Source organism: Argiope bruennichi, chromosome 8 (assembly GCF_947563725.1).
Source record: "Argiope bruennichi chromosome 8, qqArgBrue1.1, whole genome shotgun sequence".
NCBI lineage: Eukaryota > Metazoa > Arthropoda > Arachnida > Araneae > Araneidae > Argiope > Argiope bruennichi.
The window spans coordinates 19,604,616-19,623,882 of NC_079158.1; positions in this window are offsets into that span (position 1 = coordinate 19,604,616).

Sequence of the window (19,267 nt, forward strand, 5' to 3'; positions counted from 1 at the left end):
TGTCATTGAAGACTGTAATGTGATCAGAAGATGCAGAACGGAATAATATGAAATTTCCAAATAGTGAATGAAAGACTTGTTTTACAATATCTACTGTACAATTTCTCTATGGTGATGCAGTTTTCAAAGAGGCAGTATTTCCACAAAAGAAAAGGCATATATTAAATATAATGTTTATAATAAGAATTAAATTCAAAAAGTATTCATGAAAATAAATAACCTAAATGGATTTAAAATGTATTCACTTTCTTGGTAAACTTCGATTTCTTAAAATATTCAGTCTCTCTAAGTATTGGCGCAAAATTTAACAATCTATCTAAAGCAACCCCTATATTTTACCTGTAAATTTCAGTGTACTCGTCTTAATAGCTCTGATTCTTAAATAAAATTACAGCATTTCTATACATTTAATTTTCCTGGGCGGTCGGAGAAAGTACATCAAATTGTTTTAGAAATAGAATAGAAAAAAATCCGACTCTCTATATAGAAAAAATCCGTCTTAAAATTCTTATTATTCTAAACTATTTACAAATTGTTTAAACGAATTGTGATTGCATTTTGATGTCTCAGTCCATAATTCATATATAGTAATGCATAAACCTATTGCTTATAATTTTATTTCATTTATTGAAATGAACTGCACGAATTATTCCTCATTTTCTGAGCTAGCTACCACAGTAAAATTTCGGAAACTTCTGGTACATTTCATTCAAAAAATACCTCTATCTGGTTTTATAAAATGCTTTATTTCTATCATAGTCCTGTTTCCATATTTGTATTTTTTTTCAAATTATTAAAGTATTTAAAAGAAAGATATTAAAATTTTGTATGTCAATTTGAAAAACAAGTCCCATGTTTTGACTAGTAACATTTTAAATGGTTGTAAAAGGTACTGTAAGATTTATAACTGCTATGCGTTTAAAAATGAAAAAAAAAAATAACTACTAGTATTTAGCCAAAATAATGTAACTAGGACAGTTTAATTTTTTTACTCGACTAAATAAATTTTGTTCGTTATTTTATTCAGATATTTATTTTTAAGATTAAAAGGAATGAAAATTGTAAGGAGTGGGGAGAACAAAAAAAAAAAAAAAAACCTCCCTCTCCCAATAAAAGGAAAGAAAGAAAAATGATAAATACAGAGCATTTCTTTAAGTTTCATGAACTTTTATTAAAAATTATTTTGATGACTTTTTACGTTTTTGAATATGTGAACTATATTTGGAATACTGCAAAATTATGAATGTTAATGTACATTTTGCATATACAAATTGTAAATTTGTCACTTTTAAAAACATTTAACTGCCACAAATTTTTATAATATTCCAAAAGATTGCATGTTGAAAATTGAATGGAAACTGAAGTTTATTTTGTAAATAACCAACTATAATAATGTTAGAAGTTGAGGTTTCAGTCATAGTTAAGTGTAATCTTTCTGTGCATTATGTTTAAATATTTAATTGAAATTATTCATACCGATAATATTTCTTGGTTATAAATTCTTGTATTAATAATAGTTTTAATATATGGTATGTACTTCCAATAATATAATTATGAGAATTAAATGTACTACTTCAGTCTATTGTCACGAATTCCAGTGTAATGGCAGTCAATTTTTACATTGTGTAAAAAATTTTGGAATCCCACTGGTGATTATTTTCAAAAAAAATTATAAATAGAATAAATATTATTCTGTTCATGAGGCTATTTGTATTAATTTTAAATGATTCTTTCTAAACATGATAAAAAATAATTTTTCATAGTTGCTTGATATTCCTTATTTTCTTGAAAATACAAATATATGTGAAGATGAGCAATGAAAAGATGCACAAATCTGAGTCAAAATTAAATTCGCTTGAAAAATAATTCCAATTAATTTTAAAATTAAATTGAATTTTATAAACTTTAAACTAATGAATAATTTTCTAAAGTACTTAATTTTTACGGGATTTCGATTGTAGAGATACGACTACCTATTTGAGCAACCTGAAATTTTTGTTTGCTAAATTTTAACTTTCGTATGTAGCACTAACCTATGTGCGAAAATTTTACTTTATTCTTTTACATAAGTTATTCTGAACTATATTACGTTTTCCCTATTATTGTAACGTATTTCGTATATTATCCACTAACTGTAAATAAGATGCAGGTGCTTGCATCATGCATGCTGAAATATTCTGATTAGGTGTATGCCAAAAGGGGCATTAGATCTGTAAAAAGCTCATAATTAAAATTAATTTAAATCAAAGCTGAAATATTATAATAAAATTCTGTTTTCTGCAGCAATTTCGTCTTGTATTGGGTAGTCACCTTGTAATATTTATCTGGAATTACTGTATCGTCACAACTGAGCTTTTTTCGTTGGTAAAAACGTCTATTGTTGATTTGGGATTGGTTGAAATTTATTTATTGCAACTTCTTATATTCATAAGAGCATCAAATATCTTGCGAATGCATGTATACTTTGCAGATGCTTGATAATTTAATATTCATCTCCATTTAAGACCCTTTACTTCCTTTGATTACAAATTCTATACTGTAAGATGAGCGAATGCATTTAGCCGAAATATGCTTAATTAAAATGAATTGATTTGCTGTTACAAATCTTGTTGAAATGAAATGAAAGGAATTATGTTATGGAATCAACCTTTTTATTTTTCAAAATACAGCTGATAACTGTATTTAAACCTACTTTCTATAAAATTGAATTATTTACGTTTACAGCATATATAACGGTTGTACTATTAGTATGTTACAATTATAAATATTGCCTATTCTGATGAATAGTCATCTGATTAAATAAATACATAATTATGGTTGCTCATTTAATTTTTCTAAGTCATTTGACGGCGTGTGTAAGCAAATGGGACTCATTTGCTTCAAATATACGCTGTTGGATGATTAAGTTAAAATCTTTGTTAAATTTTAAATAAAAAAAACATTTTTTGTCAATGTCTGGTTTTTTAATATTAGTTTAGAATTACTGACATTAAACTGTTTATCTTTTAACAGCAGATTTTAATTTTTTTTTAAATGAATGAAAATGCATGTGCTTTCTTAAAGATTACCATTTAAAAATTTAATTAGAAAGTTACAAAGTAAACAGGGTTTTAAAAACTATTTAAAACCTAAATGTCTCTACGAAGAAAATGATTCCAAAGTTTTTGTTAAGCTTATTAATATTGAATGTTGTAATATTTATATAGGCATCTGGAATTTCACTAAAGATTTCATTGATATTATGTCTATAAATATTCTGAAGAAAGTGAGATGTCAAAATGCAGTACGCTAGATTTTGAGATTAGAACTTTTTGCGTTAGTGCCTAGGTTGCAAATTTTGGAAATTGGTTACTTTATCATTTGTCAATGAATTGAGCGTTTCTGTGAAGTTTTGAATATATATATAATATATAAATTGCTTGTTGAAATGGAAGTAATCTGTAAAGGCGTAAACTGGAGAAGCTTTTAATTTATATCTTGGAATTAAAAAAGATACTTAAATTCAAAGAAAAGTTTAAAAATCGAGTAAAACTGTATGCAAACTTAAAAAAAACCCAGCTGGAAATAAATAAAAAAACAGCTGTAAATAAAAAAAACAGCTGTAAATAAAAAAAAACAGCTGGAAATAAAAAAAAACAGCTGTAAATAAAAAAAACAGCTGGAAATAAAAAAAAACAGCTGTAAATAAAAAAAACAGCTGTAAATAAAAAAAAACAGCTGGAAATAAAAAAAAAACAGCTGGAAATAAAAAAAAACACAGCTGGAAATAAAAAAAAAACAGCTGGAAATAAAAAAAAACACAGCTGGAAATAAAAAAAAAACACAGCTGGAAATAAAAAAAACACAGCTGGAAATAAAAAAAAAACACAGCTGGAAATAAAAAAAAAACACAGCTGGAAATAAAAAAAAAACACAGCTGGAAATAAAAAAAACACAGCTGGAAATAAAAAAAAAACACAGCTGGAAATAAAAAAAAAACACAGCTGGAAATAAAAAAAACACAGCTGGTAATAAAAAAAAACAGCTGGTAATAAAAAAAACAGCTGGTAATAAAAAAAAACAGCTGGTAATAAAAAAAAACAGCTGGTAATAAAAAAAAACAGCTGGTAATAAAAAAAACAGCTGGTAATAAAAAAAAACAGTCGGAAATTAAAATGGCTGTTAATTGAAATAAAGCTGGATGAAAAATTAAAATTATATATAATTTAAAGTTAAAAAATGGCTCGAAATTAAATGAAAAGGCTTGAAACTGAATAGTTTAAAATCGAATGAAACTTTAAAGCCTTAAAATAGCCTGTTTTGAAATTTTAAAGTGCGAATTTAAAAAGAAAGCAAAGTAACATTACTTCAAAAAATGTTGTTGAGCTGTTTCATAATTTTTTCTTAACTTTATCTTAAAATACCTCACAGAAACGCTCATTTTGCTTGCTTGTATACATGCATTTATTTTATTCTGAAATGCAAATAGAAAATAATTAATATATTATATTTGTATGCTTTAATATATATATTTGTAGTGCCTTTGAGTCATAAAAAAATTGTATGCAATATTGTATTGTACGTATTAAAAATTCTAAATAGAATATATCACTATTTTTAAAGTGTTATACGTATCATTAGATATTCAGCTATGAATGCAGAAACCATATCTGTAAATATTTCGTTTCATATTTGAAGTACTGTCGTTAATATGTTAAAAAGTGTTTTGAATTATATTTGTAAACCTTTAAATAATATTTTGAGTTCTGTATTTAAAAATAACATGAATTAAAATTTATGAGATGCATGCATAAAAAGCATTTCTTTATTGACTTTGTTAGAATGTTTTCAAAAATTTTTAACTTGCATATAATTATGTATGAAATGTACTTTTTTCAAAAACTGCAGCATCCTAAATTGATGGATATTATTCACTTTGCCAAAATACCTTTTCATCGCAATTTATTAGATATTTGTAGCTTGTGAACAGTATTAGATTTACTGAACATAACATTGTGTGCACTCTCACGTGAAAACAGCATCTGGAACTTTGCATCCTTTGAACTTGTTTGTCATCAAAGTTAAAACTCCCAATGCTGGGATCTTTATTGGATAGCCTTATACATGCGTAACTGATCAAAAATAACTTTCAAAGTTTTAAGCAGTCAGTCCAATGTTCGTGTTCCAAGTAAAAAAAAAAAAAAAAGTGTTTACAAAACTGCCACTGTTGGTATCCAGCAGTGTCCTTACTTTCGAATCTGCAGAAATATGTAGGAAACTTCTGTGGTGCAGAAGTCTTGTTAATCGCTTAAGCTCATGGCAAGTACTGGACATCTTTTGGATAAATGAATTCAGCCATGCAAGCTCAAGGAATTACTAATCTGCATAGACAAACTTGCCACCCAGGACCATATTCCAGCCTTCTTGTCAGTCTTGCTTGTTCTTCATCGAGTACAATTTATATGGGCTCCACACAGGGATATGTCATGTTTCATATTAAGGATCCAACATTGTCTGTATTAATTGTATCAAATAGTTTCCACTGAGAAAGTCCGATAAAATTGTCTATTTGCCAACTCATTAAAGCAAATAATTCGTCTTCAAACCATTCGGGCAGTGACGTGGTCAATATGTGCATACAAAGATTTCCATCTACAGTTTTTGGCAAATACAATCTCAATGGTGTCGACTTCATTGGATCAGAAATCGTCCCCATTAAAAAAAACTGACGATATAGCCTATTTGCCAGCCAAATTAAAGCGAACAGTCCGTCTTCAAATGATTGACTGCCAATGATATGACTGTGTGTGCAAACTAAACATTTGATCTACAGCGTGTGCCTACCTACTAAGACAGTGCCTGCCTTGAGAATAGATACACTTAAAGCCTGATATTCCAGCTGGGCAAAGAATGGCCTTCACTCTTGAATTGACTATACTGGATTTGCCCAATGTACTTCGTCGCCAATAATTAGCTTTCCTCATCATAATGGTGCCTGCGAACTTAAGGGAAGAGAGCAGCATAACTGTCTTAATCGAAGTGCGAGACTGTTCTAATGAGTGTGTTCTATGAAACAATATTCAATAGCAGGAAAAGTCGGACACATAAACACTGCTAACATTTTTTAAAAAACAACCGAACTGAAGACTATCCTCCTGCATTCAGTATATTCATCTGCTATGTGTTTTGAAGGTGACTTCGGAAACTTATCAAGCACCTTTCAAACCAATTGAAAACTAGTACAAACTAACTTTAATTAGAACTGTGATGGGGGAATTTATTCAATCAATTTGATAAATAGCCAGCTTAAAAAAAAAAAAAAAACTTTTGGTTTTGTATTGGCATTTATAAACTGATGCTACAGGATGAAATGTGTTGGAAGATAGAGATGAATAAAATAATTGACATCTATAACAAATCATGTTGTATGTTTATATGATGTTGCAGTTTTCAAAAATAGTATTTTTCACAAATGTCAAAGTATTGAAGATAATATTTATAATCTAGTTATTTGGGAAAAAAAAACTTTATAATTGTTTATTCGAAAAGAGTAAACTCACTAAATAAGATTAAATTATATATTTGTTCAACAATGCAATACTAATGCTCACATACTTTTTAAATATGCAACACTAAGTACTGGCTCAAAATTTAACAGTATTTATACTTTCATATTTGGTAAATGAAATATCGTAAATTAATCTGTGAATGTTACCTAATAGTTTTGATCTTTAAATATTTTTTATTAACGGATAGAAAAGTTGCAATTTTATTTAAATTTACATAAAATGGAGGTCAGTAAATAAAAAAAAACTGCATTCGAGGACTGTTGCATTAATTAAAAAAAATTGTCTGCACAAATTAAAAATTCGATTTCACTAAATATTCTCTTCTGTATTGCTCACAAGTTGTGTAATGATTGCGTTTTGACATCTCAGTTTGCTATATTTTGTTTTATTCCATAAATTTAGTGAAATTTTGAATATAATTCATTGAAATAGATTGCACGGACCGAGCTGTCCAGAACGTAGCTCTTCCAAGCAATTTTCTGGGCAAGCTCGGATACCTTTGAAATTTCGAAAACCTTTTATGAATATTAGTTATGAAATCCTCTGTATAATCTGAAATTTATAGAATGTCTCCTTTCTGTCTTGGCTCCTATAATGTCCAAGTTTGTATTTTGTTAAATTCTTAAAAAATGTGTATATATATATATATATATATATATATATATATATATATATATATATATATATATAAATAGAGAAATGTTATGTTTTAATATCCGGTGTGAAATTTCTCAAATCGTGCATATACCAAATCTTAAACTGGAGCCCATTCAGAGATTGGTAATGTTTTAAATGGTTGCTTTTAGAGTTGTTTGATCTATACGTTTCTTATGCCTTTAAAAATGAAAAATATCTATTTTTATGCAATTAATGAATATTGTATATTTCACTGCTGTTCTTGTCTCTTGAAATTAAAAAAAGAAAAAACAGAAGGAAGGAGGGAAAAGAAGAAAAAAAAATCCTTGCTCCCCAAAGAGACACTTGAAAATGATGTAGAAATTTTTATGAAATCTCATTACAAATGCTTTTGATATGTATGTACTTAATTGTGAAATTTTTAAAATTTGGATTTTCAACATGTATGAAATTATAAATGAGTAAATGTGTATTTTGCATATTGAAATTTTACATTTATAATTTAAAAATCTGATTAAAAGAAGAATTTTTTAAGATTCAGAGAAAACACGTAGTGTAACAAAGTGCCTGTGAAAATCATTTTTTACCAATGAACTGGAAGAAATTTTAAGAAATTGAATTCTTAACACTTGTTAGAACTTAAGAAATGTTTGTAAAGTTTTTTAAAATGTAATAATCTGTACTTTGTGCTTAAAAATTGAATTCAAATTACATTTACCAACATTATTTCATGGTAATAATTCATTATAATAATTTATAATGAATAATTTATAATTGGTTATGCATATTGTATTTCATTCTCTTGTATATTATATACAAGGAATATTTCTAATATTGCTTTGCTTGAATTTTAGTGCATTTTCATTGGAAAAAATTTTGGAATCGTATGTCAGTGGTTCATTAAAAATAATCCTTAAACAATTAGGCGGATAGAGATAAGAAAATTTGACATTATGCTCTATTTGAGTACATTTAAATTACATTTAAAATTTTCTAAGAAGCTTGATAAAAAGCACATTTCAAACTGTTTTATATTGTGCATTTAAGAGATTCAGTCGCACTTCTATGAAAATAAGAAGATAGTTAGTTTTTGTGAGTTGAAAAATACATATATTAAAGATTGAATTGAGAAATACTTTTGTATGAATTTTTATTTAAATACCAAAATTTTTTTACAATATTTAACAAACTTTTTAAAGTAGTTAGTCTTTGTAACTTTAATCTGTCTTTACGACAGAGCATTTGAGCAACCTGTACTCTTTCTATACTACAGTATGATTTTTGTTTTAATGTAGTATTATAAGGCATACTAAATAAATTATTTATTTAGTATATAGACTTATAATTGTAAAGGCATCTATTTGTATTTTCTCTGAAATGCTGTAAACGTAAATTAATATTTCACAAACTTCATCTTATATTGAGGTTTTGCCGTGTGTGATGACGATACAGTAATTCCGTATATAACTAAGAAAACATTTTTGTCCGAAGAAATGTTTCTAATTTTTTGACATTGTTTTCAGTTATTTTCTGAGATTTTTTTTCCTTCCTGAGAGCATGAAATATCCTGTGAATACAGGAATATGAACTGATCATGCATCCACAAAATTTAAATTCCTCTTAAGACTTTCCGTTTCCATTTATTGCTTATTCAGTTCACTACAAGACTGGGCAAATATATTTAACTGAAATTTGCAAAAAATAAGGCCACTTCGAATTCAAGTTTTTATAAAAGTTTGTAAAAATTAGGTTAATAACCATTTAATACCGCCTTACGCCCCTTGATTTTACTAATGCTTCGTGTTATGTTTCTCAGTGCATTAAAGGTGCCCCCAAACCCTTTATTTTGATTCATTTAAAATTGCCTTGTTTAAAACTAGTTTCATTTGTCTAAAGCTAAGAATTTTGTTCAGTTCATTATAAACCGAAGTAAAGTTAGTTTTTCATGGGAAGTTGTAGAACATTGAAAATAATTTTGAATTTTCAGGGAAGTGAGAATAATGCATCAATTAAAATTATGCATAGTTCTGAATTATCAACAAAAATATTCTTATAAAAAAATCTGATTCATTTTCTACAAAAGTTTATCAAAATGAAATGCTGGCCTTTCGTTTGATAGGTCACGAATTCGACATTTAGCTTGATATATATAACACTAAGATAAAGCCCTTTATTATGGTCTCTTCTTTATTTAAGTGGTATAATAGATTATTAATATAAGGTCACTAAATAAAACTGTTCTGATTTTTTTTTTATTTTCAAATTGGAAATTTAATATAGGCTTCTATTTTTATAAGATTCTGATTCTTTGCAATATGTCTGTATCATATTAATAATGTCGGGCATTTTTTTAATATTTAATTTCTGGTAGAAACATCTCATTCACTTTAATAAATTTTTAGACTTCTGGTGAAAAGAAACCTGAAAACTTTAACCAGTTTCTTAATTTTGTGAAAGACGTTCTAGTGGTAGGATTTCGACATCGGAGCGGGAACGTTTCAATTTCAAGACTCGATTCAGCCGAAGAGCCGTAGTATTAGTTGGTCTAGTACTCGCTAAATCTTTAGTTTCTCCCATTGGCGCTGGCAGAGATTCCAGCTCGCGTCTCATCCTTTTCATCTGACTGTAGTTCACAATTTCTACATCTTCTTAATGGGAAATTAAACTAAACTTCATTCTCTAAAGAAGTAATTAAAAATAGAAATTATTACCACAATGTGAAAAAAAAAATATGATCGACAGGTTAGTGATTCATAGGCAGATGATTAGCACTACATTTTGATTAGACCACATCACGTTACTTGTATAATTATTTTTATTTGAAATCGAGAAAATTTTCTTCTTTAGTTGAATTATCCATTGATTTTACCTTAAATATTTTTATACAATGAATGAAATTTCATAAGTTTTTTTGAATCTGCGCATGTGGAAATGCTGTAAAATCGAAAGATCAGAAATGGAATATGAAGATTGAAAATTTAATTTTCTCAAATACTTATCTTCTTTGGCTAAATGATAATTTTAAAATGACAAGTTCTTTTTTCCTTTCGTAAATATCATATGCAGCATTTGCAACCATAAAACAAAACACTCTATTTAGAAATATTTCATGGTTTTTTACTGTATGCTGAGAAAGAATTTAGAGTTCTGAACTATCTCAGCAGTGTTCTTCTGGTCAGTCGTGATCATTGCTTAGACATTTTTTTAGTTCATTTAAAATTTAATAAAATAATTAATTTACAATTAGATTCGCGAAATTAAATCTACTGGGGAAAATATTTTCTGCATAATTTTCCTTTAACTCTGGAGGTTAAGCATCACTAAGAGTTTCGAAGCAGTTATGAATAAAACTCGCTTTTTTCATATGAAAGTGAAATGAATAGTTTCATAGCAAGTGAATAATATGCATGCAACTCTTTCCTAAACGATAATCTTTTGTATACCATGCACATCTCAAACTCTATTTTAATTTTTCTTTTTATGATATAGTTTTTCGGATAAGTAATACCCCTTATAGCTTCACCGAAATGTGATAAAAATAGTATATTTTTTAAGATTTTTACATTCTGATCAGCAGCAACGCAGAATGCTTATTCTGCTAATGGTAGCCTAACGTACAGATATGAGCAACGCGATACAATAATGTAATAATTAATATATACCCCATGATTTTATCATTATGTTACATAGTATATACTTTCTGATATGGAGTTATAATAGAAGGGTCTCGCATTTATTTCGTGTTGAAATAAAGAAAATACTTGTATTCAATTTTAAAAGGATTTGAGATGTCTGTGTTTCAGATCTGCGCCACAAAGCTATAAATCCCAGAGGGTAGAAAATCCAACATTTCATTTTTTTAGAGTACTATAAGTACTATTCTTGATACTATTAAAACAGAATTTATTTGCCATATCGATATTTTTAATTTTATCGATGAAGTAATTACATAACAATAACTCGAAAGAAGTATAAATTATCTAAAAAACAATAAATGTATCCAGCCACATAACTCGCCTACTAACCTGTTGATCTTGAAATTAAAATGAATTTTTAAAAAAATTCATTCGATTGTAATGTTTACAATTTAATATTGCACAATCAAAACTGCTAAGAAAACAAATTATTTTAAATTGGAGATATTGAAATGATTCTTTGTCTCATTTCAATGCATTGAATTCTTTCCTAATCATATTTTGTTTTGCTTTTTGTTCATAGAAAAATGTAATAGTTAAAGTCTGGAAAGTCGCAAAAACGGTGATATATATATATAAAAAGATATGGAGCAGTAACTTGTCTTTATTTCTTTATCAGAAAATATTAGCAATGAGAGAAGAGATTATAGCAATGTCCCTTAACAATTTTGTGAGTTAGGCGTGCAGATAGGTATTAGAGGCTTGTAGAAGGAATGGTTACTGTCCTTAACGAAGCGCTTCAAAAAGAGCTAATCATATACAAAAGAATTTTGAAGTTTCTCTTATATTATATGAGAATAGATAGAACTTTTCACTAGACAGTTCTGAACCACGTTGACCCAATTGACAATATTCTGTTAATAAATACGAGAACCTTTCGACAAGAAATTCCACTGTTCGAAAAGAAACCATTCCTTTGCACACTAAAAACGGTGAAGCAAATTGCATTGGAGCTTGATATTTTGATATGGATGTACGCTTTAATTCAAATTACCTGCACGTTCAATGTCAAGTTTCTTTAAGGTAATAAATTTTTTACTCCTTCCTTATCTGGAGAAATGGCCCTTCGAATAATTTATCAAAACAGAAATGCGGGTCATGCAACTCAATTGTGTCCATTCTGAAGAACTCCTTGAATATAAGCAAAGCTCATTCGATTTTAATTTCAAAAATACAATTCTACAATTCGATTTCGAAGTATTCAACAAAAGTTATCCTCTCCTTTTATTATTGATTTTTTTATATTACTAAAAAGAATAAGACATATTTCTTTACGTTAATTTATAAAGAAATCTGAATTGAATGAGCTGTACAAATTTTAATTTCCTTTTTATAAAGTGACGCATATTTATCTAGTCAAGCAATTAGTATTAAGTTAAATGCAGAATTGCATAAAAATTTCATTATATTTCGGTGATCGTACCATGTTTAGACAAAAAGTTTGAGTATATCTCCATTTTTATTTGTTCTAAGATATTCTTCATTGCAAGATCATCAGTTGCAGTGCGGTGTGACACAAAATAATAAAAAAAAAGTTTTGAAAGTTCTAAGCGTTTAAGAACATTGAAATTATATTAAAAACAAAATTTACAAATATTCTAAGGCATTTAAAATATTTAGGATTACAAATATTAATGTCAAGAAAATTTTGTGAAATTCAAGATTTAGAGAGTCAATGCAATAAAATGAACACAATTTTAAGCAAGACACCATCTCTGAATTTAAATTCGGTAAAAAAGGAAATAAGCGACTGTAAATTGTCATTGCATTCTTTCGGTCTTGTACTAAATTACGAAGAAAGATTCCCAGGCTTCCTTTTCATTATGTTGCTGTCTGGGAGTTAGGTCTTTACGTTCAAATAGTGTCAAGAATAATATGAAATTAGATTCCATTTAGATCTTCGGTAATTATTCTTTATAACTGCTGTTTATCCTGGATGGCATGTATTCATAACATCCGGTTTCCAATTCGCTAAACAGGAATTAAATTAAAATAACTTTTAAAAAAAATCAGTCTTAGTTACGCACTTTCTAGCATTTAGCGCGTATTCTTAACTATGGAAAAAATTTGTAATCGTACCTTGTACTATGTTAAGTATAATACAATTTCCATTAAAATTTTCACACTTTTTTTTAATGCTGATATTCTCTTTCGAAATTGAGACCCTGGCATTTATGTTTTAAATAAAAACTTCGTTACAATTTTCAGAACTCATTGTAGTGTCATTATACTTCGTAACATTTCGCAGTCTGTCTTAGCATCGAAGGGGAGTTTGCAATCAGTGTAAAGAAAATAATGAGAGTTAGTGCATATTAGAAAATGCCGTTATTTTTACAGCAGTCGGTTTGTTTGGTTCTATTAGGAATTGACAAATGAAAAATCGCCAAATATTGGAATAAAAATGAGTCGAGCTGAAGTTCGTTGAATAAAGAATATCTTTCACAAAGGCGAGTTGAAGTAACACGCAAATGCCGTGTTAGTCGTGCCGTTGAAGTCGGAGTCCTGTCGAAAATTTCATTAAATGCAAGCGGGTTGTATATAGACTCTAATAAAATACTTTTGAGCTCAAGATTTATGGTTTCTGCATTTTGCCTTAAAAAAAATCAACTTCTTTCTTAAATTCTTTTTACTTTTAAAAATGTCGAAGCTATATTTTTTTTCACTTTGCCTTGCTTTTAAGGAGTGCTTTCTTTTTGAGAGGGCAACCAACTCTTCCTTATTTTGCAGTTCAAGTGCTTTCCTCCTTATGATGAATTTCTGTTTAAGTAAGCTAAACTGCGAAGCATTTGGAGCAAGTAATTTTTTAAGATGTAATGGTTTAAATCTTTGATGTGCAGCTCTCCAAAATGTCGATTTTTATTCCATCATTAATATATTTGAAAGAAATGCAACACTTAATTTTTCCCACTTAAAAAGACTTAATAGCTCTTTCCCAATGTTACATTTGCTTCGATCGCATTTGCATACATTTTCTCGAAATTGCAAATGCTCAGATAATTTAATTGTATTCGAAAATTAAAAATCCAAAATTATAAAGCAGTAAACTTTTTTTCTCAAGTTAAATCAATGTTTCTTCATTCACTGAAGTAAAACTGTTATAACGTTGCCAGTTTTGAATGTTGCTTTCTTTTTTATTTCAGTTTTGAAAAGAATGTATGTCATCATTTAAGTCCTCGGATATATGAATTTTTGTAAAATTTCGTTTTTAAATAAATAGTTTCAAGAATTATCCTGCGATGAATCTTAAAGTTTTCATGCGAAAATCATTTCGGGTAGAGGCCAGTGATTTAATTATTCAATTTTCTTTCATCTCCTTATTCCTCTGAATACAGACTTTTTAGAAAGTTTTTTTCGTTTCAAACAGAATTAATTTGGTAATGCGCGGAAAAGTATTCAAAAGGCAACAGATATTGCAAAGTTTTTTATTGACGAAATAATTTGCTATTTTAACCGAACCTATTCAAAACGAATTATGTCAAGGAGTAGAAAAAATATTTCTTTCGCGTTTGCCTGAAAAACGCGTAAATCTGGTTTCATGCCTACATCATAGTTTTTTTTTCCACAAATAAAAGCTCTCCATTTCTATTGAATATGAAAGATTTTTCTTGGAATCTAAAATTTTGATAACTTTAAAAAGAATATAGAAATTTATGAAATATTACAAGCAAAAAACCATTCTAATAATAATTAATATAGTTTTAGAACTTTATCTAGTGTACTGCAGATGTGATTTAACGAGACCCTTCAGAACTTCAATTTTTTAGAGACATGAAATGACGCCAGTCTTTAAAACTAAATTGTGTGACAGATGAGGCATAATTTTCTGTATTTTTATCCATGTATCATATAATCGAACTTAAACATTAAATCCAAATACGAGTTGGATTTTTCTTTGTCTGAATGTTCCAAAGGATTTCTTTAGCGTTTTCATGTTTGGACTTTTAATCAAGCTACAAAAATTAAATTTTATTTCATTTTATGAGTAATTTTCAATGAATGAATTTGTAATAAATACTGAGGATAAAACATTTAAATGTTACAATTTTTTTTTAATAAGTGCAATTTCTACTTACCATTGTATCTGTCAGTTTTATGTATACCTATTTCGAACAGAAAATGTCTTTTGACATATTTGCATTAAATAAAATACGGTGTACACCTTGTTGCTTAATGTTTCATTTTGTGTATCCAGTTTGATACATGTTTGAAAATAGTTTGAAAAGATGGCCTTACAGAAGAGCATGTTGTTTCATGCTCCTCTTCTGGATATCACCATCTGTTCCATCAATAGTAGCTTCAATATCTTGTTTTTCATTGCTTCCGTCAGTGTCCTCTTCAATATCTATCAACAATCTCATTCTATTCCGCCATTCTACTTGTATTTAAACTTTCCTCCTTTTTATTAGTGAGTGACAAGTAATGTTCATAAGACATCGAATTCATCGACATTTTTGAAAGAATTATTCAATTCTTCACTTCCAGATTGTAAGTTTCATCCATTTCAGAATGTTCTTAATTTTTATTTTTTACAATAACTTCTCCCTTCGTGAAATGCGAAACATCCGGAGAATCGGAACTAAAAAGAATAAGGCAGTAATTTAAAATATATGAAAAAAAATATACGATTACCTGTATTATTTCTACTATTTTCATATCTGCAATACTAATTTCATTGATGTGTTTTGTGTTTTTACAAATTTTCACGAGTGAAAACACAATTCATGGAATACAATTCAGATAGCGAACTCGCTACCAAAGTTAAAGGAAAAAATCTAAATCTTTACATTTTTTTAGAATTAATCACTACAATGTTCTAGCTTAAAATGCAACTTTGCGGGTGGGGATGCAAAGATAAAAATTATACTGCAATTTCTGTATTTTCCATTGCAACTGAAACAGGGATTTTCCAATCTAATTATATTTAATGGTGCTACAAAATGGTGTTATATTTTTAGTTTTATTGTATGACCTATCTCAAAAGAGAATTAACAAATCAAATGCTAACCCCTCGTCCCCAATTTTATTGTTATCAATTCATCGTTTCTCCATCTAATGAAACCGTAACTTTACATACAAAATCATGGTGGAATCCTTAAAGTACCAAAAGATACATGCTAGAAATAGTTATAACTTAAGCACAATTTTAGATCTCAGCAGGATGATCTGGAGGAAATTATTGCTGAATTATTTAACAAATCAAAAAAATTAATTGTGGAGAAATGGCTAAACTTTGAAAGCAGTTTTAAGTAAAAATTTGAAAAGTATCTTTGTAATCTCTTAGATAAAAAAAGTTAAATGCATTTTTCTCAACGATTTAGTTTAGGATTCAGATGTTTACTGAAGTAATTATAACCACTGTTCAAATAATACCCAACTTTTATTCATAAATAAATGAACTGATTATTTTTCATGCTTTGTGGAAAGATTCATATCGTATGACTAAGGATCTTGGCAAAGTATGGATATTGGTTTAGGCCAAACATTTAAATGGGGGGTGGAGATAAATGGGTGCGCTATCGTGATAGATGTATTGATTGATATTGACCCTATATCAAAAGAGAATTGAGAGATCAAATGCTAATTTTTCGTATCCAAGTTTCCCTTTACAGATTCATCCATTCTGCATCAATGGTATCCTAATTTGATGAATAACAATCTCAAACCTGAATATTGGAGTCCTACCAGAACTAGCTTATCTCTCCACTAATGTGAGACTGAAGATGTTGGCATCATTCGTTATCTACGTATAAAACATTGCTTCGTCCCCGAACATCTGTAAAATTTTCCAGATTGTTTCTATTTGGGAATCGCCAAACATCAGGCAAAATTTAATATCTTTCAGTACCATCAGCGGCCTTGTTAAGTTTCATATGGAGAATGGGAGATTACGTAAAAGTCAAGGAAGTTATAAATTGTTGAAAATAGATTTTCGTAACTTAAACGCACTCAACTCCAGAAAATTTTTTTTAAGAAGTTGAAACTGTTTCCCTCCCCAATGCTGAAATATATGAGTGCCCACACCAAAATCCAACTCCGAATTTACAACTGTTTAAAAATTTAAATCTTTGCACTTCGGTCCAATGTCTTCGGACCGTGGTGGCCTGGTGGTAAGGTCTGGTCCGGAGGGTTTCAGGTTCGAGATCCGATGTCCCCGAAGGACAGTTGTATGAGGGAGCCAAAGTCCTCTCGCTGGTGTGGTGTGGAAGTTTGGCGAGTAAGGTGCCAGATCAAGTGTCGCTTTCGTCATATGATCGCGGTTCAACATTACGATGTCCGTTTCAAAATAGCCCTAGTGTTGCTTTAGAACGGGATGTAAATATAACTAAACTAAAATCGTATGTCTTCTCCCAATCACTATTCAAGACAGTGTATCATTTAGGCATTTTATTTTTATTTTAATTATTGACAATACCTGCAGAGTAGTGAAATGTAGATAAATTTTTCAAAAAAACTGAACTTAAAATAATTTTTTTTTGAATAACTTACAAGTCCCTGCATTTAGTGAATAATAATGCATCGAATTTCTTTTCCGGGTGCATAGGGTTAAAACTTCTCTTCCTATTTAGAACCCTCTCTGCTTGACACCTGTTGTGCCTCCCCATTGATCTCCTTCTGCACTTGTCTCTCGCTACTATAATCATGCCGCTGATGGGTGTTCATTTTTGACATGAATGACAATCACTAAAGCAAGATGTTATCTGAAAGAATGATTACAAATAAATCGTTGTCGTTAAAAATACGGTTTCAAATCCTTTCCGCCTTTGTGCAATATCCGTTTTCACCCCTTTCCACCAATAAAACGTGTTGCAGGAACAAAAGTTCTTGCTTGGTCAACACTGCGAGATCGGTTTGTTCCTTCTCGAGGACTGTCTCATCGAATGAATCGCTCCAACGAAATGAGAACAATACCAGAGCGACACCGGTACGATCGTCGCATTGATTAGAGGAAGAATTCCTTTTACTTACACATCTATAGTTCGATAACTGTGTTAAAAATTCACATTTGCATGTTTATATTTAATAATGCGATTTCATATTAAATCTCTATTATAATATTGATATTTAATGAATTAATTGATTTATTTTGAAGGTAAGTAATGCTTACAGGTGAATTTATTGGTACATTTTGCTTTAATATTTAAATTTCCACGGCTTGAGGTAAGTATTGAAATCTGCACGTGTTTCTGTTAATCATAATATCATAAATTCAAAAATCAGGAGGTAATCATAAAATTCTTTGAGAGTGATTGTGTCTACAAAACTTTTAAGCTTGAAAGTTTTCGTATTTATTTTAAAATTTGAAGACTGATAAAGAAAATTCATTAATAGCAGGTTAATCTTATGCATTAGATTAATAAGTATGTAACAAGGAGTGCCAGTGATGTAAGAGCGCCTAAAAATTCACTGTATTGATTCTGAAATTGACTGTACAAATAAATATTGTAGAATATTTTATGTAATCGTATTTTTTACTTATTATTTATTACTTATATTTATAAAATATTTTATGTATGTGTATTATTTTATGTATTCGTAGAATGTTTATTTATTATATACTTACTATATATATTTAAATAATATGGAATTTGTTTTAATGATACTTTTTTATACTATATGTTAAAAGGCATATTTTTGAATCGTGCAAGTTTATTAGTGTTAAGTAAAATGCCAGGTGTTTGTTTTATGATATTCTAAGTATTAAAAATATTGTTCAATATTATTATTAAATAATTTATAGAATACTTTCTGTAATATAGCAAACAAAATTTATATCTTAGATAGTGAAGAAAATAAATTGTCATTTTAATTTGAAAAGACAACGATTTGCAAGTTGTACAAGCCTTGATCAAGATTCTTTCTTTCTCTACTCTGTTATTATGGGTTTTTTTTTTCATTCATTTCTCATTACGATCTTGATCGGTGCCCAAAATTGTTAAGACGGCCTGAATTAATATTCTCAAACAGAAAATATGTATTAGAGTAATATATAATAATGCTTTAAAATCTAATGTAAATCTTAATTTCCAAATTTTTATCTTAATTCAACTTCATTCTAAAATGATCTCTTATTTCTTGATCCAATTCTTACTTTTTATTCAATTAATGCTACGCGCACTCTACAGAAATGCTCATTTCTGCATTTTCTCACGCTCTGAGGGAAGGAATAAAAATCCTTAATCCTTAGCATATTCTTTTAAAGATACCTAAATTTCCCTATCCTAAATCGACATGTGTCGAAGAAATCCCTATTAAATTGTCATTGTAAAAACCAGAGAAGGAAACATTTCGCTATCTTTTGCTCTTCTGTTCTTGGGCCGTGATGTAGACTGATACATTTATTACCATTTATTCTTGTACATAAATTAAGTCTCCCGGGATGGAATAAAT